Below are 26777 nucleotides of genomic sequence, written 5' to 3'. Positions count from 1 at the left end.
GTAGCTTGAAGCTTCTGCAAGTGTCCTTCTTGTTTGTACTCCTGCTTCTTTCTGCCCCACAATCTGAGTTTCTGGATGATTCTTTTGGACATATCTGGATGGAGTCTTCTCTTCTATTCTTGTCTGCTCCTCTGGTTCTTCTTGAGATTCTTCTTCTTCTTGAGGTTCTTCTTCTTCATCATTTCGCCTTTGAGAGTAACCTTCATCTTCTTCAATGTCTTCATGATGAACTTGCCTAGGAATATATCCCTTCTCATCAACCACTATATCAATACTGTCAACAATTCTGCCAAGTCTTTTATTGTAGCACTTGTATGCTTTGCTATGTGGAGAATAACCAAGAAGAATGCCCTCATCTGCTCTAGGTTCAAGTTTGCCAAGTTGCTCATCAGTATTCTTAATATAACATTTGCTCCCAAAGATTTTGAAATGCTTCACGGAAGGAGTTTTACCACTCCAAAGCTCATGAGGTGTTTGAGTGCTGTTTACTCGGACATTTGTTTTGTTAAGAATAATAACAGCAGCATGTGCAGCTTCACCCCAGAAGGTTGCAGGAGTACCTGATTCATCGAGCATAGCACGAGCCATTTGTTGGATAGTTCTGTTCATTCTTTCCACAACCCCATTTTGCTGAGGAGTTCTAGCTGTAGAGAATTCTCTTCTTATCCCATGTTCATCGCAGAAATCGAAAAATTCATTTGATGTGAACTCCCCACCTCTGTCAGATCTGAGGCACTTAATTTTGTGTCCTGATTCATTTTCAGCCAATGCTTTGAAGGATTTGAATTTTTCGAATGCTTCATCTTTGTGCTTCATAAGCCCTAACCAAACAAACCTTGAGAAATCATCAATGAATAATATCAGATATTCTTCTCCTCGAGGTGTCCTTTTCCTAAATGGACCACATACATCTGTATGGACTAGCTCAAGAGGCAAGCTAGCTGATCCTTCCTTCTCTGGAAAGTTAGTTCTGGTTTGCTTTCCAAACTGACAAGATTTGCATATGGTGTTGTCTGGAATTTTGATATCTGGAAGATCGCGAACTGCCTGATATTTGCATGCTTTCCTTATTTGTGAGAAGCTTAGATGTCCCAACCTTCGATGCCATAACCAGTGCTCTTCATCCTTGCTAAGATAGCATTGTTGTTGTCCTTCTTCAAATATGTACAGATTATTTGGAGTTCTTTTGCCTTTGAGAACTGTTTTACCTGTATCAAGATCACGAACAAGACATCCATTCGATCTGAAAATAACCTCGGTTTTTTGATCACACATCTGGCTGACACTTAGTAGATTATGCTTCAATCCATCAACATACAAAACATTTCCAGCCTTGACCTTTTCTTTCAAAGGAGCAATACCTTTTCCTTTTATAGTTGCAGGAGTATCATTTCCAAAAGAAACTTTCTTTCCCTTTTCTAAAGTAGAATAAGATTCAAGTTTTTCTTTATCACCTGTCATATGTTTCGAACATCCACTGTCAATGTACCATAGATTTTCCTGTCCTTCTGCATAAAAAGCTATCCCACATCTTTCTGTCTGAGGTTCCTTTATTCTCCATTTTTTGGTGCTCGTGGCTTGTTCCTTTTTCTCCTGAAACCTGCTCCTGCATTCAGAGTCTTTATGACCAAAATTATTGCAAATAGAACATTCAACTTCATTTTCAAGAACCGAAAAGTTGTTATAGGTCCTCTTTGTAATCCCTGTCATACTTCTTTGTTTTTGAGCTTCCCTAGTCATGATTGTTTTATATGCAACACATTGAGCTGCTTTGTGACCAAAGTTATGGCAAGAAAAGCATTGTCCATTGAAGAAGCTTCTGCGGTTATTGAATCTACCAGCCAACTGATTGTAATTTCTATTTTCATCTATTCTTGAGCCAAACTGAGAAGATTTTACCTGTGGTTGGTTGTAGCTTTTGTTCACCCTTAAGAAGGATTGTCCCTGATAGTTTCTGTTTGTAATTCGTCCCTGCTTTACCTGATTATCTTCATTGTTCTTCTGCTCATTTCTTCTTGCTGCATCAAGATAACTTTTTGAGGTGGATGCTTGAGAGGTTTCTCCATTATAGCCCAAACCTGTCTTGTTTAGAGGAGACCGCTGCACATTGATAATCTCATCCAAAGTTTCAGATCCTTTGACAAACTTAAGATTAATAGCTTTTGTTTTCTCAATTTCTTTTCTGAGACCAACAATTTCACCTTCTAGTTTTTCAAGATGTTTTTCCTTTTCATCAATTTGAAATTGCAAAGTATCAATGATCACACTCTTTTCTTCTATGCATCTCTTGAGTCTAGTAATTTCATTATAGAGATTATCCACATCTACAGCATCCTCATAATCATCATCTTCAAATGCCATTAACAGCTTATATTTATTACCTTGTTCATCTTCATCACTGTTTGATAAGCCATCACTATCTTCATGGGTGTAGTAGCTTTTCTTATTTGCACTTTGTTTCTTGTTCCATCTAGCAGGTTCTTTTCCTTTATCCTTATAGGGACATTTTGCAGCATAATGACCTACTCTTCCACAAGCAAAGCATTTGAAAGGTAGCTTACCTCTGAACCTTCCAGAACCCCTTTGAAGATTTCTGACAAAATTTGATTCTTCTTCCTCTTCTTCTGGAACATGGCTTGCTTCATAGTAATCTTCTTTTCCTGATGCCTTAAAAGCAGCTTCCCTTCTGTCAGATGGACCTCCCTTTCTCATTTCATAAGCAGTTAGAATTCCATGTAGCTGAGACATAGTGAGAACACGGAGATTTTCTTTTTCTTCTATTGCAGATACTTTAGATTCAAACTTGGGGGATAATGATCTTAGAATCTTTTGAACTACTATAGTCTCTTTTATTTCTTCACCCAAATTTTTCATACAATTAACAATCTCATCTACCCGAAGAAAATAATTAGCCACACTTTCATCATTATACATCTTGAGAGTCTCATATTGAATCCTGAGAGTTTGAAGTTTAGCTTGCTTTACCTGTTCATCTCCTTCATAGCTAGTGATCATTTTGTCCCATATCTCTTTTGCTGATTTGAAGTGCATGACCTTCATGAATTCTGTTTGGGATATACTTCCTAATAGAGTACTGACTGCTTTTGCATTTGTTTCATACTGCTTTTTCTCAGCTGGATCTGTAGGAGTAGCTGAAGGAAAAGCATAGCCTGTTTCTACAATGTTCCAAACTTCTGTACCAAGAGATTGAAGATATGCAGTAACTCTTACCTTCCAATAATTGAAATTTGTCCCATCAAAAATCGGTGGCCTGATTGATGCTTCTTTCTCGTAGTTGCTCATGATGAATGATCTACCTTCAAGCGATCAAGCTTCTCTGAAGGACCTGCTCTGATACCAATTGTTGGAAATAATACTGAGAGGGGGGGTGAATCAGTATTATCAGATCAATCAAACTTTTTCAATGCTCAGAAACATATACGCTACTTCAGTTAAGTGAACCAGCGTGTACACGCTACTGTGACTAAATAAAACAGCGTATAAGAAGAAAACTCATAATTTAGTTAGCTTATTCTTCAGTTAAGTTCATCAGGACATTATTCACCACATTAACAGTAAACAGGTGCAGTATAACAGAACAGATCAAAAACCACACACATGAACACCAAGATATAAGGTGGAAACCCAATGTGGGTGAAAACCACCTGCTGCAAGTTGTCTCTATCTTTCTTTAATATGAAACTTCAGTTTACAATCTTTTGTACTGGTGCAGCCTTATACCAGTACGCAGGCTACAACCTGCAGAAGGCTACAACCTTCTCTCGTTCTCCAAACTTCCTTGGAAGGGAGCTCCAACCCCCTTTGCTCTTGTACTAGCCAAGATACTAGTACGTAGGTGCTGACCTACAATCTTCTTTCCTTCAGGTACCACCTTTCATACATTTTCAGACTGGATATTCCTGAAGCACAACATTACAATCTGTAGACCCAATTCATTCAATTTTCACAACAGATCATTGAAGCATAAAACAACCAAACTTTGAATCACTGAACCACTGAACCCTGTCAATCACCAGTTACCAGAACACAGAGCAGACTACAGAACTCTGCAATAACAGTCAGACCCCACTGTAAACCCAAAATCAAGCTTCAAAAGATATACGCTACTTCAATGAGCAAAACCCGCGTATACACGCGCTTTTACCGAAGCCAACCTGCGTACAGATCTAAAAATAAACTTTCTCAATTTGCAGCTGTACCAGACATCAGTTAGACCCAGAACATAACATTGCGACAATATGCAGATCTAGAAATACGCATAATCAACCATATCATGATAGTGCATTTCAAACCATTAGATCCCGATCTATCCTTAGATCTAGTCTTCCATCAACCGATGTGATCTCTCCTTGGCTTAGATCAAGCAACCCAGAACCTGCATATCAGATCTCTTTCTCTCTTAGATATTCAAGCCTTGTCGAAAGATGTATTTGCCTAATGATCTTCTTCTCCTTATATAGCCTTAGGCCTTGCTCAATACCAAGAGCCAAAACCATAGTAACACAATACCATCAACTTCAAAACTAGGGATCGACACGCCCGTCGAGACACAATGGTCCGAAATCATAGGCACAACTTCCAAGGACTAACCACCATGGACCAAAAGGTACTTTTCCACATACACGCGCTTTTTCTGAATCCAACTAGCGTGTACACGCGACTTGGGCTTAACGAACCTGCGTATATGAACTTCCTTGGCATGCTGTACTAAGATCTGTCTTCTGATTAAGTTGCCATCACCTGTACCAACCTCTGAGCACCTGTACCATCCTCTGAGTGAGTTGCCATCAAGGACAACACTTGAATCATAATGCCAACAATCTCCCCCTTTGGACTTGATGGCAACCACCACACCAAGTCACTCTCCCCCTTTGACATCAAGGGCAAAGGGCTGTGCTCCCCCTGAGGACATGCTGATACCTCTGCTTGGCTGTGCTGCAAAAGATGTTCTTCAACAAGAACCAAGACTTATACACCATAAGGGACCTTCCTATCACCAAAAAAACTCAATACATACATCCATACTCCCTACCAAGAGGGGACATAACAGAAACAACCAATTATATTACAGCATTCATCCCAGGAATAGTGGGGAAACCAACATAGGCCGTTACATGACCTTGACACCATAAAAGAGACATCGCAAGAGAGATACATGACATAGAGACAACAGATCTAGACCAAGACTTATGAAAGTCACCAGCAGCATATGATAAACATCTTTTTAGATCAGCAACCAGGATTTCTTTCTGAGCTCCTTTTCCTGAAATCAACAACCAAAACATCTGAATGCCAACAATGCTTTATGAGACTTTTAAGCTGCTCCCCCTGAACCTGTGCCTGCTGCACCCCCTGAAACCGTGCCTGAAGAATTCTGACATACCCATTGCTGTTCAGAACTCCAGAGTTTGCCCTTGCTGTTCAGAACTTCATATACGCGATTTCTCCTGCATGAAACAGCGTATGTACGCGGATATAATCTCTGCAACAAGCGTACACCGTACACGCGACTTTCTCATCATAAATCCGCGTATATACCTTTCGTAACTTGCGTATACCAACTTTTCTGTAGAACAGACAAGCTTCAACAGCAGGATGAAGCATCAACTACTCCCAGCTTTTGTCTGAGATGTTCAAAAGTTTCCCTGGGCAGTGGTTTTGTGAGAATATCAGCAACTTGTTCCTTAGAAGGAACATACTCCAACTTGACCTTCTGCTCAAGCACTTGTTCCCGGAGAAAATGGTACTTGATTGGTATGTGCTTGGTCTTTGAGTGCATGACTGGATTCTTTGAAATGCTGATTGCACTAGTATTATCACATAAGATAGAAACTGGTGGAGTGCAAGTGATTTGAAAGTCCTGCAAGGTCTGCATCATCCAAAGAAGTTGTGTGCAACAAGATGCCGCAGCCACATATTCTGCTTCAGCTGTAGATAAGGCAATCGAACTCTGTTTCTTGCTGAACCAAGATACTAATCTGGAACCCATGAAGAAAGCACCACCACTTGTGCTTTTCCTATCATCCACACTTCCAGCCCAATCTGCATCTGTGTAAGCATGAAGAGTGAGATCTGTATTTCTAGGATACCATAAGCCATAGTTTTGGGTCCCTTGAAGATATTTGAAGATTCTTTTGACTGCCTGAAGATGAGTTTCCTTTGGGTTGGCTTGAAATCTTCCAACCATTCCTACTGCAGCATGTGTAATATCTGGTCGAGTACCTGTCAAATAAAGCAAACTCCCAATCATGGATCTATAAGTGGGTTGGTGAACTGCTGCTGATTCATCATTAGCACTGAGGCTGCATCCTGTAACCATGGGTGTACAAACTGGCTTTGACTCTTCCATGCCATACTTCTTCAAGATCTGTTTGAGGTATTTGGTTTGAGACAAGAAGATACCTCCTTCATTTTGTTGGATTTGCAATCCAAGAAAATATGTCAATTCTCCAAGAAGTGACATTTCGAATTCTTTCTGCATAACCAAGGCAAAGTTTTGACTCATAGTCTCTTCATTGCTGCCAAAAATAATATCATCTACATAAACAACAAGAATTAGCAATTTGTTATTTTCAACTTTTATATAGAGATTGCTATCTGCTGATCCTTTTGAAAAGCCTTGTTGGTGAAGATATTTGTCCAACCGATAGTACCAAGCCCTTGGAGCTTGTTTGAGTCCATAGAGTGCCTTTTTCAATCTGCATACAAGGTTTGGATCATTCCCAAGAATGAAGCCATCTGGCTGCTCAATATATACTTCTTCTTCTAAGTCTCCATTCAGGAAGGCTGATTTCACGTCCATTTGAAATACCTTGAAGTTTTGAAAGCTTGAGAGAGCAAGGAACATTCGGATGGCCTCTAGTCTTGCCACAGGAGCAAAGGTCTCTTCAAAATCTATTCCTTCTTGCTGTGCATACCCTTTACAAACAAGTCTGGCCTTGTTTCTAATTACTTCTCCATTTTCATTTAATTTATTCTTGAAGACCCATTTTGTTCCTATTACATTCTTATCTTTTGGTCTAGGAACTAATTCCCAAGTGTTGTTCTTTTCGATTTGCTCAAGTTCTTCATCCATTGCTTTGACCCAACATTCATCTTTGCATGCCTCTTTCACATTTTGTGGTTCAGTGGAGGAGAGTAGTGCCAAGTAGCTTGAAGCTTCTGCAAGTGTCCTTCTTGTTTGTACTCCTGCTTCTTTCTGCCCCACAATCTGAGTTTCTGGATGATTCTTTTGGACATATCTGGATGGAGTCTTCTCTTCTATTCTTGTCTGCTCCTCTGGTTCTTCTTGAGATTCTTCTTCTTCTTGAGGTTCTTCTTCTTCATTATTTCGCCTTTGAGAGTAACCTTCATCTTCTTCAATGTCTTCATGATGAACTTGCCTAGGAATATATCCCTTCTCATCAACCACTATATCAATACTGTCAACAATTCTGCCAAGTCTTTTATTGTAGCACTTGTATGCTTTGCTATGTGGAGAATAACCAAGAAGAATGCCCTCATCTGCTCTAGGTTCAAGTTTGCCAAGTTGCTCATCAGTATTCTTAATATAACATTTGCTCCCAAAGATTTTGAAATGCTTCACGGAAGGAGTTTTACCACTCCAAAGCTCATGAGGTGTTTGAGTGCTGTTTACTCGGACATTTGTTTTGTTAAGAATAATAACAGCAGCATGTGCAGCTTCACCCCAGAAGGTTGCAGGAGTACCTGATTCATCGAGCATAGCACGAGCCATTTGTTGGATAGTTCTGTTCATTCTTTCCACAACCCCATTTTGCTGAGGAGTTCTAGCTGTAGAGAATTCTCTTCTTATCCCATGTTCATCGCAGAAATCGAAAAATTCATTTGATGTGAACTCCCCACCTCTGTCAGATCTGAGGCACTTAATTTTGTGTCCTGATTCATTTTCAGCCAATGCTTTGAAGGATTTGAATTTTTCGAATGCTTCATCTTTGTGCTTCATAAGCCCTAACCAAACAAACCTTGAGAAATCATCAATGAATAATATCAGATATTCCTCTCCTCGAGGTGTCCTTTTCCTAAATGGACCACATACATCTGTATGGACTAGCTCAAGAGGCAAGCTAGCTGATCCTTCCTTCTCTGGAAAGTTAGTTCTGGTTTGCTTTCCAAACTGACAAGATTTGCATATGGTGTTGTCTGGAATTTTGATATCTGGAAGATCGCGAACTGCCTGATATTTGCATGCTTTCCTTATTTGTGAGAAGCTTAGATGTCCCAACCTTCGATGCCATAACCAGTGCTCTTCATCCTTGCTAAGATAGCATTGTTGTTGTCCTTCTTCAAATATGTACAGATTATTTGGAGTTCTTTTGCCTTTGAGAACTGTTTTACCTGTATCAAGATCACGAACAAGACATCCATTCGATCTGAAAATAACCTCGGTTTTTTGATCACACATCTGGCTGACACTTAGTAGATTATGCTTCAATCCATCAACATATAAAACATTTCCAGCCTTGACCTTTTCTTTCAAAGGAGCAATACCTTTTCCTTTTATAGTTGCAGGAGTATCATTTCCAAAAGAAACTTTCTTTCCCTTTTCTAAAGTAGAATAAGATTCAAGTTTTTCTTTATCACCTGTCATATGTTTCGAACATCCACTGTCAATGTACCATAGATTTTCCTGTCCTTCTGCATAAAAAGCTATCCCACATCTTTCTGTCTGAGGTTCCTTTATTCTCCATTTTTTGGTGCTCGTGGCTTGTTCCTTTTTCTCCTGATACCTGCTCCTGCATTCAGAGTCTTTATGACCAAAATTATTGCAAATAGAACATTCAACTTCATTTTCAAGAACCGAAAAGTTGTTATAGGTCCTCTTTGTAATCCCTGTCATACTTCTTTGTTTTTGAGCTTCCCTAGTCATGATTGTTTTATATGCAACACACTGAGCTGCTTTGTGACCAAAGTTATGGCAAGAAAAGCATTGTCCATTGAAGAAGCTTCTGCGGTTATTGAATCTACCAGCCAACTGGTTGTAATTTCTATTTTCATCTATTCTTGAGCCAAACTGAGAAGATTTTACCTGTGGTTGGTTGTAGCTTTTGTTCACCCTTAAGAAGGATTGTCCCTGATAGTTCCTGTTTGTAATTCGTCCCTGCTTTACCTGATTATCTTCATTGTTCTTCTGCTCATTTCTTCTTGCTGCATCAAGATAACTTTTTGAGGTGGATGCTTGAGAGGTTTCTCCATTATAGCCCAAACCTGTCTTGTTTAGAGGAGACCGCTGCACATTGATAATCTCATCCAAAGTTTCAGATCCTTTGACAAACTTAAGATTAATAGCTTTTGTTTTCTCAATTTCTTTTCTGAGACCAACAATTTCACCTTCTAGTTTTTCAAGATGTTTTTCCTTTTCATCAGTTTGAAATTGCAAAGTATCAATGATCACACTCTTTTCTTCTATGCATCTCTTGAGTCTAGTAATTTCATTATAGAGATTATCCACATCTACAGCATCCTCATAATCATCATCTTCAAATGCCATTAACAGCTTATATTTATTACCTTGTTCATCTTCATCACTGTTTGATAAGCCATCACTATCTTCATGGGTGTAGTAGCTTTTCTTATTGGCACTTTGTTTCTTGTTCCATCTAGCAGGTTCTTTTCCTTTATCCTTATAGGGACATTTTGCAGCATAATGACCTACTCTTCCACAAGCAAAGCATTTGAAAGGTAGCTTACCTCTGAACCTTCCAGAACCCCTTTGAAGATTTCTGACAAAATTTGATTCTTCTTCCTCTTCTTCTGGAACATGGCTTGCTTCATAGTAATCTTCTTTTCCTGATGCCTTAAAAGCAGCTTCCCTTCTGTCAGATGGACCTCCCTTTCTCATTTCATAAGCAGTTAGAATTCCATGTAGCTGAGACATAGTGAGAACACGGAGATTTTCTTTTTCTTCTATTGCAGATACTTTAGATTCAAACTTGGGGGATAATGATCTTAGAATCTTTTGAACTACTATAGTCTCTTTTATTTCTTCACCCAAATTTTTCATGCAATTAACAATCTCATCTACCCGAAGAAAATAATTAGCCACACTTTCATCATTATACATCTTGAGAGTCTCATATTGAATCCTGAGAGTTTGAAGTTTAGCTTGCTTTACCTGTTCATCTCCTTCATAGCTAGTGATCATTTTGTCCCATATCTCTTTTGCTGATTTGAAGTGCATGACCTTCATGAATTCTGTTTGGGATATACTTCCTAATAGAGTACTGACTGCTTTTGCATTTGTTTCATACTGCTTTTTCTCAGCTGGATCTGTAGGAGTAGCTGAAGGAAAAGCATAGCCTGTTTCTACAATGTTCCAAACTTCTGTACCAAGAGATTGAAGATATGCAGTAACTCTTACCTTCCAATAATTGAAGTTTGTCCCATCAAAAATCGGTGGCCTGATTGATGCTTCTTTCTCGTAGTTGCTCATGATGAATGATCTACCTTCAAGCGATCAAGCTTCTCTGAAGGACCTGCTCCGATACCAACTGTTGGAAATAATACTGAGAGGGGGGGTGAATCAGTATTATCAGATCAATCAAACTTTTTCAATGCTCAGAAACATATACGCTACTTCAGTTAGGTGAACCAGCGTGTACACGCTACTGTGACTAAATAAAACAGCGTATAAGAAGAAAACTCATAATTTAGTTAGCTTATTCTTCAGTTAAGTTCATCAGGACATTATTCACCACATTAACAGTAAACAGGTGCAGTATAACAGAACAGATCAAAAACCACACACATGAACACCAAGATGTAAGGTGGAAACCCAATGTGGGTGAAAACCACCTGCTGCAAGTTGTCTCTATCTTTCTTTAATATGAAACTTCAGTTTACAATCTTTTGTACTGGTGCAGCCTTATACCAGTACGCAGGCTACAACCTGCAGAAGGCTACAACCTTCTCTCGTTCTCCAAACTTCCTTGGAAGGGAGCTCCAACCCCCTTTGCTCTTGTACTAGCCAAGATACTAGTACGTAGGTGCTGACCTACAATCTTCTTTCCTTCAGGTACCACCTTTCATACATTTTCAGACTGGATATTCCTGAAGCACAACATTACAATCTGTAGACCCTAATTCATTCAATTTTCACAACAGATCATTGAAGCATAAAACAACCAAACTTTGAATCACTGAACCACTGAACCCTGTCAATCACCAGTTACCAGAACACAGAGCAGACTACAGAACTCTGCAATAACAGTCAGACCCCACTGTAAACCCAAAATCAAGCTTCAAAAGATATACGCTACTTCAATGAGCAAAACCCGCGTATACACGCGCTTTTACCGAAGCCAACCTGCGTACAGATCTAAAAATAAACTTTCTCAATTTGCAGCTGTACCAGACATCAGTTAGACCCAGAACATAACATTGCGACAATATGCAGATCTAAAACTAAGCTTAACAAGATTCTGACAATTTGAATTTTGACCACCGGATCACTCCTCCCCACTGGAAGCCTTTTGGACCCCAAAAGATCACTTTCAATTGACTAGCAGGTGAGGGTACAGTTCCCTCACCTTTCCAATCTCGATCCATTGATCACTGAATTAGAACTTGTGATCTCCACGATTCTTGTCGTGCCTTTCTGTGTACTTGCCTTTAACCTTTTCAAGTTGTTCTTGCACTGTTTGATGTACCATTTGGAGTCGTTCAATGAACTCTTTGGCCTTGTCCATGTTACTATCAGTATCAACATCCTTCTTACCAAAATGATATAATACATTATGATGCAAATGGTAAACAAATCACTCCACTTGATTCCTTTGACTTAAGCTTGAATATACATCTTGAAAGTATGTATTTTTTCTGAACATAACTTTCATGTAAAACAAAATGATGCTTGAGGAAAATAGTTATACAAACTATAGGCCTAGAAAGTACACCAACAACTTGTTGCTTATACCTTTCTTATACCTTTTGACCGAGTGGAATAGAAGAAGAAAACCCATCTAATGGAAGTGCCTTTGTCGCTGCAACTTAAACACTTTGTCATTGAAAATTTATGAATAAAAAGAAATGGGCTTACCATATTGGAAATAGACTGCAGCCATGGCATAGTCACATACAACAGCCTAAAACTCTCACAAGTCTAGAAAAGCAAGTACTGGAGTTGTACTGATCTTTTGTTTTAAAGCATCAAATGCCTCTCATTGTTTGCTTCCCCACTGGAAGACCTTTTGCAACTGCCAACGAATGCAAATGAACTACAATAGAAGAAAAATTAACAAAATTTCTCCTCCAACATTGGGCTGCTCCCAAAAAACCTCTTATCCAAATGACTATGTCTGCAGGAATGGAGTCAATACCACCATAGATTGTTACAACATCAATCTTGGAGAGGTCTAACTTCAGCTCACCTTCTCCACGTCCCACGCAGACTGCCAAAAAGCCTTTGGGAACTTGAACACGCTTGGAAGAACCAATTTCATGACTCAAGTACATCAAAGAAGTTTTATCCAACGTATTCTTTGACATCTTCAGAAACAAATGTTCTTGACATACAATATCAAGTATTTTTTTCTCACACATGACATGTTCATAATGAAATTTTCTGAAAATGAAAATGTCATCCAAATAGATTATCATGTCTAGAAATGGCTTCAATACGTCTTGCTTTATATGCATGAAAGTAGTAGGAGCATGGAAAAGACCAAAAAGCATAACAAGACATTCAAACAAACCTTTCCTGGTTTTGAATGTCGTCTTCCCTGTATCTCCTTCAACAACTCTACTTTGATGAAAACCACTTCTTGAACCCCATTCAAGGAAATGCTTACCATTCTTCTTGAGCACCAAAACAAGAGGTGCACCACATGATAAAGGAGTAGTCTGAATGATCCTTTTATCCAACAATCCCTAGATTTTCTTTTTAATTTCTGCGCTTTCCATTACTGACATCCTGTACATGCCAATGCTAGGAAGAAGACACTTTTGCTGTAATTGTAACTGAGGTTGGATTCCCCTCTTGGGAAGTAATCCCTTTGATTCCTGAAACACCTCGTCATATTGGTTAACAACATCAACTAAATCAATTTTCAAATTTGAATTACAACCATCAAACACTTCATAATCAATATCATTCTTGGGTTTGATCATGAGAAGCATAAAATTCTTGCTCGAATTCACCAATATTTTCATCTTCCCTACATTAGCAATCGAAAGATTTGTTTTTTTTTGCTGTGAGCTCTCACAATATATTCTACTCCATTTTTGAATATGTGATATTTTTTTTCATGTTGATGGAAGATAACTTTTCTGTCATAAAGGTATGGGTTGCCCAAAACAATGCCACATATATCTAACGCACAACGTCAAGCTCCACTTCATCTATGAATTTTGCAGTGATTGTGAATTTCAGTTTACACTTTCTCGTAACCTGCAATTGCGCGTTTTCACATACCCATCCAAGTGGACATGGTTTATAATGTGGAACAGTTTCCAGACTTAAACTCTTGACAATGTTTTCTGAGATAAGATTGGCTTGAGAGCCGCTATCAAACAACGTATCAATCTTGTTATGTTTCGATATCACCCTTATGTGAAACAGTCATATTCTCCTCTTTTCATTTGGAGCTTCATTATGTGAGTTTGAAGAACTAGTGCTCACAATGGATTATTTTCCTTGAAACCCCATGGCTATGATTTTTGTTTCATCACCCGATTCGGATCCCAAATCCTCTTCTTGAGTGATTACATATGTCTTTTCTTTTCCTTTGTTGTTGAATTTCTTTGATTTCCTTTCGGGATGAAGCTTCCAACAGTGAGCTTCATTGTGACCCTCTTTGGAACAATGTTTACAGATTGTTTTCTCTGCTTCCTTTTTAAGGAATGTGTTTTTCTTTCCGTAAAACCCTTTTCTTTCTCTTTACCCTTAAACGACTTTTTACTACCTTCTTCTGAGATGTTTTTCCCTCTTGCCTCAAGATGAATGGCTTGCACACACACATCATCTAGATTACTGGGATTAAACATTAGGATAGTATGCCTAATGTAACTATGTAAACCCCATATGTACTTCAGCAAAGAGTCATGTGACTGCAAATCTACACCTAACATTAGAGACCTTTTTCTAAATTCTTGGGTGTAATCTTGCACATTTTGACCTTTAAGCTGTCTAAAGTTCTGCCAATTCATGATGGCTTTTTGCATATAAGCTAGAGGATAGAATTGTCTTTTGATTGTAGCAATGAAATCATTCCAAGAAATAGAGATCTTAATGTGTTTTTTAATCTCCTCTTGGGTCTTTGATTCCCATCATACTAGTGTTGCACCCTCCATTCTCAAGGAAGTTAACTAAATATTTATGTCATCCTCTTTAAGGTTTTGAATCCTGTAATAAACCTCCAACTGATGAATCCAATTAGCAAGCTTCTTTGCATTCACTTCACCATTATACATGGGTAATTCGAATTTAACATCAGGTTTTTAAAAATGTGATTTTCTAGTTCCTTTTGAAGAATGATGATGAGTATGAGTAAGGTTTGTATTAGTGGAAGAGGGTGAAGATGCTTGTGAAGAAGAAGATGGTGGAGAGGGTGGAGGTTTGTCTCCATTCCCATTACCTCCTTTTACATTACCTCCTCCTGAAGAGCCTTATCCTTTGGGAGGTTTGGAACTTTCTCCTTGCAACCTGCTATTCCTCTCTTCACAGAGTACCTTCACCATCTTTGTCATATCAAAGAAATCCTTTCTAAAGGTCTTCTCATCTTCTGTCTTGTTTGTAGGTTCTCCTTCATGGGACATGATCTCTGGAGTCTCTACTACAGCTTGAGGATGAATTGGTATTGGAGATTGTGGCAACCTTGCTCTTCTTCCCCTTGACCCAACTTTAGGGCTTCCAACCAGCTTTCCTTCACCTCTTTTGAGTTTTAACCTTGTAGGCATGACATAAACTTGCAAACAATTAAATCCTTCTTTCACAAAGCAAAACCATTTGCTTTGATACCAAATTGAACTGATTTAAAATATTATTTTGGAGCGCTAAGATCTTCCTCAGATTATAAACAAAATGATTTCATTGTGCTTAAGGATTCATCAAATTTTGCAAGTGAAATGAAGAGTTCTTATGTTAATTTTATGAGCAATTTAACATAAACCAGAAACTAAACAACAACATAAACATGTATAAAACATCATCCAAAACACATTACAACAAGCACATGATAAAGGAGTTCACCCCTCCTGGGCTACGTCTCCTTGGTCCAACTTCCACTGGCTTGGGCCTCTCTATTATGCTCAAAAGTGTTTACAATGCTCAAATTCTTATGAAACTTGCTCCAATCAGTCTAGAATGTCCAAAAATGGCTATTTAGCCTCTTTTTGCAACCAATTTGGTGGAAAATTGAAGACGTTATGACTTCTCCTTGTTTTCCCACTATTCGTTTCACAAATTGCTCCAAACCCGATATGATCCTACAAATTAGCTCCGAAAATCCGCTAATTGGGCGAAAATTTCGTTGCGCATTGGACCTTAATCCGTTGGTGCCGACTGTCTTATCGCAAATTGCAATTGTCGGAGTTTTGCGGGCTTATGGTCTGTGAACAAGGTGACAATGTGCAATTGCGATTTGGTGGACCCGACGAGGGTATTAACTGGAACTGATAAACATCTCGCATCCAGGGACTTATCGCATTTCGCAATTCGGCGAATAATCGAGGTTTTATATATTGGGAACTTTTGCATCGTTGCGATTTGCGATTGCAATGTCGAATCACAACCCAGTACCTCCCAGGGGTTGATTCCGTAACACCAACCCTTCACTGATCTGCGATTTCGATCCATCGCATTGGGCCTCTGGTCATTTCTTGAAAACCTTTCCCCTTGTCTTATCGCATTGCACCCTTCCCTGCTCGGGGGCCGATTTCTAACGCCAACTTACCTGCGATTACGATTTGCGACATGCGGGGGCCAATGGTAGGTTTCCACTTGGCACCTCCTCATTCACTGAAGGACCTTGCCACATCATCCAATCCTGTCATGTGAGCAAGTCAAACCTGAACTTTGACTTGCTATAACTTCTACATACGAGCTCGGATTTGAGTTTTGTTTGCACCATTAGAATCAAAATGACGAGCTCTTCTATTTGAAGCTAAGTTTAACAAGTTTTTGACACTTTTATTTTTGAGCCTAATTTTGAGCACCTGATCAGTATTAGACCATCAAATTTGACTACTTGATCATTAATATAATGGAATAATGTGACAAGTCATCAGTTCTTCTTCAATCTTTGTAATTTAAACAACTGCATACTACTTGGGTTTCATAAAAGAGATCTAACTCATGGTGTAGTATTGTTGACGTTGGTTAATTACTGGAAGATGGCATTACAATTGGTATGGTAAAGTCACTATCCATTTTCGTCAAACAATTTCCTGCAATATCTCTCTTGATAAGAACTTGCTGTATTTTTGGGCAAATGGAATATTACATGCATTCAAACTTGATCTTTAATAATGATCTTACAAAATTCAATAAATAATTATTCAAACACACATGCATAAATAACATAAATTCAACTATATAAACAAATGATAAGTAAAATCTAGACTCATTGCAATCAATACGAGAGAACTCAAAGAACTCTCAAAGATATGAAATAAGCTCGAGTTTGAAGAATTAGGCATTTGATACTATAATGTTTTTTTCCTTACATTTGAGCCAAACCCATCGTGAATACAATAAATTCTCAAAAGAAAGTTTGACCAGCATTGCATAATATAATTCAATCATGATTTCAATTGCCTTAAAAAATTATTGATGTGCCCAATACTGTTTTTACATATAATTTATTTTGAATACACCAAATGCACGTGTGCAAGTATTAATGAATCACACCAAATAGTGTCCTTCATTTGAACTTTGCAAAGCAAAACCTCGACAAAATTTTAATTATAGAAGTTTGAATTTCTATTTTGTAAATAAAATATTTTATCAATGCATGTTTTTGGCGTATACACACTAGTACACTTAATATTGTATAACACATTGATAAAGTATCTTAAATATGTGTGTGGGTGCATGCATACATTTTTATCATCAATACACAAAAAATTACATAAAAAATGATATCTATATATATATATATATATTTTTGTATGTATGTATGTGTTTGCTTATAAAAAATCTCCAATCCTTATTTTATTCTTTTGCCCAAATTTAAAGGGGAAACTTATGCAAAAGCGATCTATCAATAAAGGCTTTTGAGGGGGTAGATTGAGTTTAAAAAATCAAATTTGTAATAGATCATCATAGGTCACATATAAACTTGTAAAGGACGAACCTTAGTTATGTTACTACATCCTATTGATCATCTCAATCTTTTCCCCACTTGAATGAGACAATTTTCATTTTTTTAAACATGTGTTTATAAAAGAAAATCATAATTTTTATGTCATTCATTTATCAAAATATACAGGGGAAATTTCTACAAGAGGGATATATCAGAAAAGTCTTTATAGTGGGAACATTTTTTTGAATAAACAACTTTTCAAGGCACCATCATACGTCACATACAAATACACATAGGATTTTTTTCAGATATTTGACTTCATTTTTAGTGCATTCTCGTGGAAGCCCTAGCTTTCTTGTTTCTCTTGGTTTGCCTCTCTCTATTTCACATGAACATTTATTTTTCTTTTTTCCTTTTTTCTTTTAAGCAATAGATTTTTATAAGGTTTTTTGGTTTTTGTGTTCATTTGATGGATGTTCTTAAAATTATCTTATATTTATTGTATATGGGGTGTTTGGTATCTGTTGTAATGAAACCACTCATTGTATTTGATTCCAAACCCTGTCACTACCAATTTTGATTAAAAGAATGCTTTCTCAATTATCATTGTGCATCAATGTTTTTTTTATTGTTAGCATGATCGATAACCACAACATATTTCAATGAAAATGTTAAGGGTTTAAATTTGTTCATAGGTTCATTACTATGCAATAACAATAATGAGGAACCAATGCATCTATTATTTTATAGAACACCAATTAAAAATAACAATGTTCAAACAAAACATTTTTAAATTTCCAACAATATAATTGAGTACACCATTATATATATATATATATATATATATAATACTATCTCATAATTTCTATATTTGATGATTCCTAGGAAGTTTTTTGATAGTAAATGGTCAATAACATTCAAAGAAAATAACTTATAGTAGCAAGCGTGATGGTAGTTCATACCAACAAGAGAACAATGCAAGTTTTTTAAGTTTTATTGAAAATTTGGTGTATTGGAATTATATATAGGTTCAAATTAATGAAGTGTATTGGTTAATACATGCCATGCGGAGAAAAAACTCGATAAGATTGTTCGCAATATGAGTGCAAAAGAACATAAAATCTTTATGGAAATGTTGCAAAGATAGGAATTACTAGGAAAACTAAAAGGTAATGAACATGAAGTTTTTTTATCTTACTCTTTATAAAAATGATTTTCTTAACATTGATCGGTAACATGTTCTAAACACCCGATTTCATATGATTTTAATGTTATGTAGGGAATGCCAATGACAGAATGGAATGTCGTGCCAAGAAGATAAAAATTATAAAGGACATAAATGATGATAAGTTGGACCCTCGGTTCATCTAGTGGTATTGGAAGTTAACAAGAGGAGGAAAAGTATTTAGAAAACTTTGAGGGATATAATGGAAAGGACATATAGACATAATTTTCACATACAACACAAAAATCAATCTAATCACTCTAAGAATTAGAATATATTTAAACCATATAAAGTGTTTCTAGAGCAATGGTCAATGCAATCTTTGAGACTTGCAATAGCAAAAATTTACAATAACATGAAAAAATCATTTAAAATGTATTACTACTAAACATTTTTTCTATAATATGTCTATATTTACTTCTATGTCAATTTTAAAAAGATAGAAATTGTGATTTTCATTTTATAGGAAGATTAGAGAAATTCCAAAGGAGAAATAAGGGAACACCAATATACGTCGGTAGGGATGTCCAAAAAATAAACAAGGAAATGGTAAAAACGTGAATATGTTTGTAGTGCAAAAGCAGCCATCCCAACAACAACGTGCATCAGAAGGAGGTAATCATTGATATATTCTTTTATGTGCATTAAATTTAATCATTGCATTAAATACACATTTTCAAATGTTTTATTGTAAAAACTAAAACAAAATGGAACCCATTCAACACATAAGGCATGATGACAGAGAAGGAAATGATTTATTACAAACTTTGGGAGTACTTACATTTTTAGCCTTACTTTAGACTTCACATTTGTTGTGATCGTTATGTTTAAATAATTAATTTACACTAGTCAATGGTTGTGATCTTCTAATAGGTGCTAACATACAAAGAAGAGTCAACTAAAGAATTGATCAACATTGAGTTAAGCATGGGTTGTAAGTATATTTTGAAGTATCTAAGGATAATAATATAATTTATAAGTAGCTATGTTGTTTAGATTCCCTTGTTTTATAATTAATGGAACAATGTAAAATAAACATTTTTCTTTAAGTTAAATTTCAATTATCATAACAATTTACATATATATAGCTTTTCCCTGTCAGGGGTCTACCACATGGGAAACCAGCCCACTGACAGAACAAAAGGTTATCTGTAAAAAAAATAACATGTCTAAAAGTCTAGCAACATGACATAGGCTTGCAATAGTTCCATCAACTAAAAATAGAGAGTAAAAAAAGCCTACACGACTAATTTGTAACAATCTTGAAGTTGTACATATACTATCCTCGATCTTAACTAATCTATGAGGGACCAAAAAAGGAAGAGACTATAGGTAATTATTCACGACCAAAAAAAAAAAAAAACCAAGACCACCTGATCTCTTGATTCTCTCATTCATCTCTTGCAGTTGGAACACCATGTCACGAGGAACCAACAAAATATCATTTTAGTGCCATTGTGATCCATGAGCACCCAACCAAGAATGCATTCATTCTTCGATACAAGTATATGATATGGACATATTGTTTTTGGTTTTGCCATTCACGGGTCTTTCCCATGTCTGGCACCCAATCTGCAACTATTGTTATCACCTCAAAATTAGGCAAACATCGTCGTTCACCAATGACCTCCTCTTTTAACTCTTATAGTACCTCCTTGAATTTTGATGGAAAGTGTTCACAATATAGCCAAGTTAATATAGAAACCCACATTAGGGCTCTGGAGCCACTCAATGAACCCCTTCCTCCTCCACCCTGCCAACAACAAGCCTTCCAATGAACCATTGACTCTAATTGATAAGAACTTCAAACACTTAACTTCAGTGGAATGCCAAGCTCCCCTTGTCATCATGCTAGTGGTAATTGACACATGCAATCATACCCCTTCCACTTAGGATAACTGTTGTGGTGCCTACAAAGCATGAGAATGCTCCACTTCGAAATAGAAAGGCAAACCCAACACTAAGACCGTAGAGCTTCCTTCTAGTCATTGGAAAGAAAAAAATACTAAGAATACCATACTATTGATGAATCTTATCATGAATATAGTGAGGATTCAACCTACAACCAAACATCCCCCACATTGCTTGAAGATAAAATCAAAGTTACATATCGTTATTGCATTAATCTCCCAACTGTTGTTCCCATTAACTGCTACCTAGCCTTAACCTCTACATGTCTCAACAGTATGATGATCTAGGAGGGCATGTCTACATCACGCATTAAGTGAGGTAATGATGTCCTTGCTACTTGTTGGATGGGACACGTCACTCCACGCCCGATTTGGGGAAATGTACAATAAACCTTTATATTAATTATAGTTATGTTTTGTCACCACATATATTTGAGAGAAGGTATAAAGTATGGCTTCGAATGAATGTGTGTTATTCACTAAGCACTTGTTGCTCTTATATGCTTTTAGATTTACACAATCATGTATAGTCTACTATATAGATTTAAGTATGCTTATTAACTTTATTTATGTGTTTGTACATGGAAAGGGAAGATACAAAACACCAAACACAACTCGATTAACAAAACATTAGGTTAAACAACCCAAACTCTATATTGTTTGTAAGTGATGAAGAAATGAGGCATACATGCAACTTAAGTGTTGACAATAGTTCACGAGATGATAACTATTCAATATAATTGAATGTTGTTGCAGGTTGTATACTTTGGAATAATTATCAGTGAAAGCAAATATTTTGCTCATGTACTCAACATATTGTCCCAATTGCACAAGGACATGTTACCAATAAGTGTAACAAGCACATATTGACATCTAGTTTAATGTATTGGACATATTATCCCAATTTTATCTAGATTGGATAATTATATTATTTGTCATCCATCTTGCTGCTTTTTAGAGTGGAAAATGTGAAAGAATAAAGTCATAGGACCATTTTTATTAGTGGGACCTAGATTAGCAAATTAGGATGTGAAACCTTGCAGAAGCAGTTTGAGGCATCAAACAACAATTTATTTTTTTTGGAGGCGGGGGGGGGGGGGGGGGGTGGGGAACTTCTTGCTTTAGTGTGAACCTTTTATTTCCCTATTCTACACATAGAGACCTTTCTAACTGCGTAAGAATTGCCTCAATAAGAGTTTGTATGCAAAAGTTATACCACTCAAAAGTTGACCTTCTAGTTTTGGCCCCCATTATTCGAGGGGATGCCACGTGAGCCTCCATTACTCGTGGAAAAGGGGCTAACTACGTGATCATGATGAAGAAGACTCTAGAAGAGTCCTTATTGTAACTCTAGTTAAGAGTTGAATGAGTCAAACGTAACCACTATTAGGCTATTAGGTTGTGTTGTAACTGGGCCACTGGGAGGAAAAACTCATTCTTTTATAGTGCATCTTGTTTCATAGACGAAAAAAGTAGCTGAGAGGGATAGGGGATATGCCCCACTTCAGATATTACCTTAACAATCATCCTTACCACTTGATGCATATGCACCTAAGATGAAGTGAATCGAAGAAGACTTCTTATACACATATCTTTTGGATTTTTGCACTACATCTAACTTAGAAAGTCTCTTTTAATTCCTTATTGATCTCTTAGTTTGATCCTAAGATCTTGACCCAATAACTTCAACTTGAGCACCATAATAGATATCACGAGACCCCCACATCCATACCACACCCCCCCTCCCCCAAATCGACTTTTTCCATTAACGAAGTTAATGTAAACGCCAACAAGTCATCCCCATAATTTTTATTTTTTTTTAAAGTAGTGGCAAATAGAGTACTCTTAGAAACCTCTAGAGAGAAAACCCTAGAGGATGATAATGCAAGAGAAGGGAGAGAAGTGGAATAATAATCACACCTAATCCCAAACCCTCCACACAGTCTCATGTTTTAAATGCAACTTGGAGACCATTACCAAGCTTGTAAAAGTTTGTTGTCCTTTTTGTATCATTGCCTCCATTAAGTTCATCACAACATTCTACCCTTTTGACCACATCTCCAAAATCAAAGTTGGACCATGATCCACTATGCAACCTGGGAGAGAACTCCCAACAAGACAATAAGACAATATCTCAATTTACTTATAGGATTTTTTGAATAATTACACACATCATCATACACCATATATTTGCTTGAAGCTATAAACCATAACTTCTAGAGCTACAAACACTTGAAGAAACCCCAACCCTCAACACCATTTCCAATCTTCACACACAAATCTATATACATAAAAATAACACTATAAAAACTAAATTGATTAACTATTTTTTTTATAAATCCATATTATCAAGTGTGAGCTACATCAATATAGATAAAAAAGACACACACAAATCCATCTTAACGCGAGGTCTTTTAAGCATTGAGAACTTTGCCTCTTACAAATGGTTTTGATCCCTTCTGGTGCTTAATAGATCCATGATTAAGAAGGATCTATGATGATTTATTTATTCATTTTATTTATCTTACATTTATTTCTCACACGTTCATCTCACTAGCTATGGATGTCACCATCCATATAAATATGAATAGATCAATATATGGATGATTATATAATATACATGTATTAAATAGCCCTAAGGGTTAACTCAAAGTGATTTGACTTACCATGACAAAGTCATAATGGCTAAGCCCCCTCGATATAGGCAAGCCATAAATCCCATGCTATAGGGATTTTAATGCCTTATAGTACGCCCTTTTATGTATGACCATAGCCATTTCATGCCATGGTTACGGCATCTGCACATCACTGGTTTCGTGCGATGGGTTGGTACGGTATATTGGTGTATTTTCCCGTGTACAGTGGGACCCTGTTACGACCCTTGTCAGATTGCAGCTTCAGGTTCCGAGGCTTATGCGCTGCCGTATTTTCGGGCGTCGGACTAACTCGACTAACTCCCAGAACCACGTTTTTAATCCCAGAACCACGTTTTTAATCGACTAACTCGGAATTCTTCGGATATAATTTCTTATAATCAAATTCAAATTGTTACTAATGTATTAATGCATAAATGCAATGTAGGTTTGTTTATTATTTACTCTGTCGTTGAAAATAAATAATAAGTTATTGGTTTAACATTCTTTTATTTAATTTTTATTGAAAATAAATAATATAATAAGGTATGTTTCTAAGATTAATTTTTTTTGTTAATATTATTAATATATTAAAACAATAACTAATGCTTATATTATAATATTTATTTTAACATAAAGCGTAGAGGATAATAAAATATGATTTGTGAATTTGTAATTTGAAATAAACATCAATTTCGAAATAATTTTTATAATATATATATATATAATTGGTTAAAAATGTTAATATAATAAAATAGATTAAAACAGTGATAGAATTATTTTCAATTAAATTTGAACATAATAATAATATATTAAAATTTTATTTATTTTTTTTATAAGGAAATTATATATATATATATATATTTTTTATGAGTGGTTCACGGACACCCTGATCAACGGTCAACGGGTGGCCTTACGTATGACCATAGCCATTCCATGCCATGGTAATCGGCCACAATAAATGTGGTTACGGCATCTACACATCACTGGTTTCGTGCGATGAGATCAACCAAAACGGCAAGAACATCATACGGAAAGGCTTTTCGATACGACCATTATATTACATTGAATGCAATAGCATTAAATATTACATTCCGATCGTACGTGTCAATTCAATCGGAATTTGGTTTTTGTTTGTATCATATTTGTTAAACTTTTATGTTTTTAAATGTTTTTAAAAATAATATGTTATAAAATATAATTTATATTTAATAAAAAATAATTATTTTTACAATTACTTAAAATATTTTTAAATACATATTTATGAATTAAAGATTATAAGTTAATTAAAATGTTATAATAATTTAAATTTTTATTTTTTTTATAAATAATAATTATTGACATATGGATATGATATAATTTTATATAAAAAAATTTATATATAATTTATAAAAAAATTGACAAAATTCAACATAGACATCAAACTTATTATTTTACATTCCGATAGTACGTGTCAATTCAATCGGAATTTGGTTTTTGTTTGTATCATATTTATTAGACTTTTATGTTTTTAAAAATAATATGTTATAAAATATAATTTATATTTAATAAAAAATAATTATTTTTACAATTACTTAAAATATTTTAAAATACATATTTATGAATTAAAGATTATAAGTTAATTAAAATGTTATAATAATTTAAATTTTTATTTTTTTTATAAATAATAATTATTGACATATGGATATGATATAATTTTATATAAAAAAAAATTATATATAATTTATAAAAAATTTGACAAAATTCAACATAGACATCAAACTTATTATTTAAATCTCATTTATTATTATCATTTTTTTTATAAAGACGAAATACATTGAATATAAAGAATAGATTTTAATCATGGAAATAATAGTATCTATATTAATACCAAATAATAATGTTTATGTTAATGTGATTATAATAATGATAATTCATGTTCATTGAGATCAAAATTAGTTTATCTCATTTTTAAAAACCAAGATTATTTAAATTTTTTAAAAATTTTGTTTTTAAAAGGGAAAGTTTATTTAAATTCATTGAAATCTTGTTTTTATACTTTAAAAGTTGTAAGAGAAGCATTCCAAGATTATCATAGTTTTTTAGATTTGGGAGGTTAGAAAGGTAAATGAGTTTTAATTTGAGAAATTGATTTTCATCTTCAACCATCACAAAGGTGACAAATTTTTACATCCCACGGTTTTAGGAATTTTCCCAATGACCATTGTAGTTATGTAGTTCATGGGAGTTGGTTCTTGTTTTAGTAATGTTGATTTCTTTTTTATACTAGTTAGAACTAAAAGATATTTTTGATCTTTTAGAATCCGAGTTACTCCCTCGTAATATCTTGGCTTCCTTTTAATGTCTAACTCTTCTTTGCACTACAAATCCTCTTTAAATTTAGATACAATTATATTTTTAATATTGTCCGTATGGGTAGGATGACATCCTGCTATATTCCCCAATGATTTAACCAACACATCATCTTGATGCCATCTTTGCTTAAGGTGTTGATAGTAATGGATAGAGTTCAATTTTTTTTTGGGGATTCTCTTATGTTCATGTACATTAGGTCCTTAACCATAGTTGATCTATAAACTATCATGGATATTCCACTAGATAGTCCATCAAAACATATATGTTACTTAAATATAAATCTATACTATGAAGGGTTAATTCCTTTAGATTCGAGATCCCTTATTACCAATTTTGTTGTTTATGTATGCAATAAATTAAATGTGAAAAATAAAGAAAAGTATTCACAATCACTCACAAACCACAATGAATGCCAATTATTTTCTGGAAAACCCTTTCAAAAGAAAATTCATTCGAAAGGTGAATCTACTATGTCCTCTTTTATCTCAAATTGAAATAATGCAAGTGCAAAGGAGAAGACATTATCTATGTAGTTACCTGAGACATGTGGTCCATGGGCTATTGCGAAATGTAAACCCTCTCAATTGTGCTCTCTTTGTCTCTATCCACTCTGAGCTACCTAAACTTGACATGTGACACATATTCTATAAGGTATTGTAAAGTTCAATAGGATACTTAATTTGATCTACCTAATGGAATTTACGTAAGACATTATGTTGCATTGAGTTGTGTACATTATGTTACAGGGCTCCAAAGATAAATAAAGGAATTGTTAATATATATATAGATATATATATATATATATATATATAATAAAACTTAAATAATACTACACCACTTATCAATAAAGTTTTCATCTTTAAATGTTAGTAGTTAAGTGGTAAAGGCTCAAATCATTATCTATTTTTGCAGATTTTCTTATATGGCATGTATAGTGTACTTTTCTTTTTCATAAATTCAACTTTAGTTTTCTTTTTCATAAACAAAAAATTAAAATAAATCTAAATCCATATATACGCTCTCTTCATGTACATGATACATCTATTATTATAACTAAGCAAAGTTCCTTGGTAATGATATGTTTTTTCATGCGTGCAACATTGAGTAAGATATAAATATAAAAGTAACTTAACTTGCAAACTTGATAACTTGTAAATGAAACAAATAAATCCATTCTAACTACATTCCTCAAAACTAATGTAACATTGATAGAATATAACATCAAATCCACATCATGAATTTATAAGTCAATGAAGACATTGTCATACACACAAGTTCAAATTCATGTATTTGTATTCCAAATTTGTCTAGTTATACATTTTTCTTTTCTACAAAATGGAACTTCATTCCCAACATAGATAATGGAAGTTCATGC

Source organism: Pinus tabuliformis, chromosome 5_1 (genome assembly GCF_031772625.1).
Source record: "Pinus tabuliformis cultivar Carrire ecotype Pingquan chromosome 5_1, CPIR1, whole genome shotgun sequence".
In the NCBI taxonomy this organism is placed as follows: Eukaryota; Viridiplantae; Streptophyta; class Pinopsida; order Pinales; family Pinaceae; genus Pinus; species Pinus tabuliformis.
Note: the sequence above shows the minus strand (reverse complement) of the source record.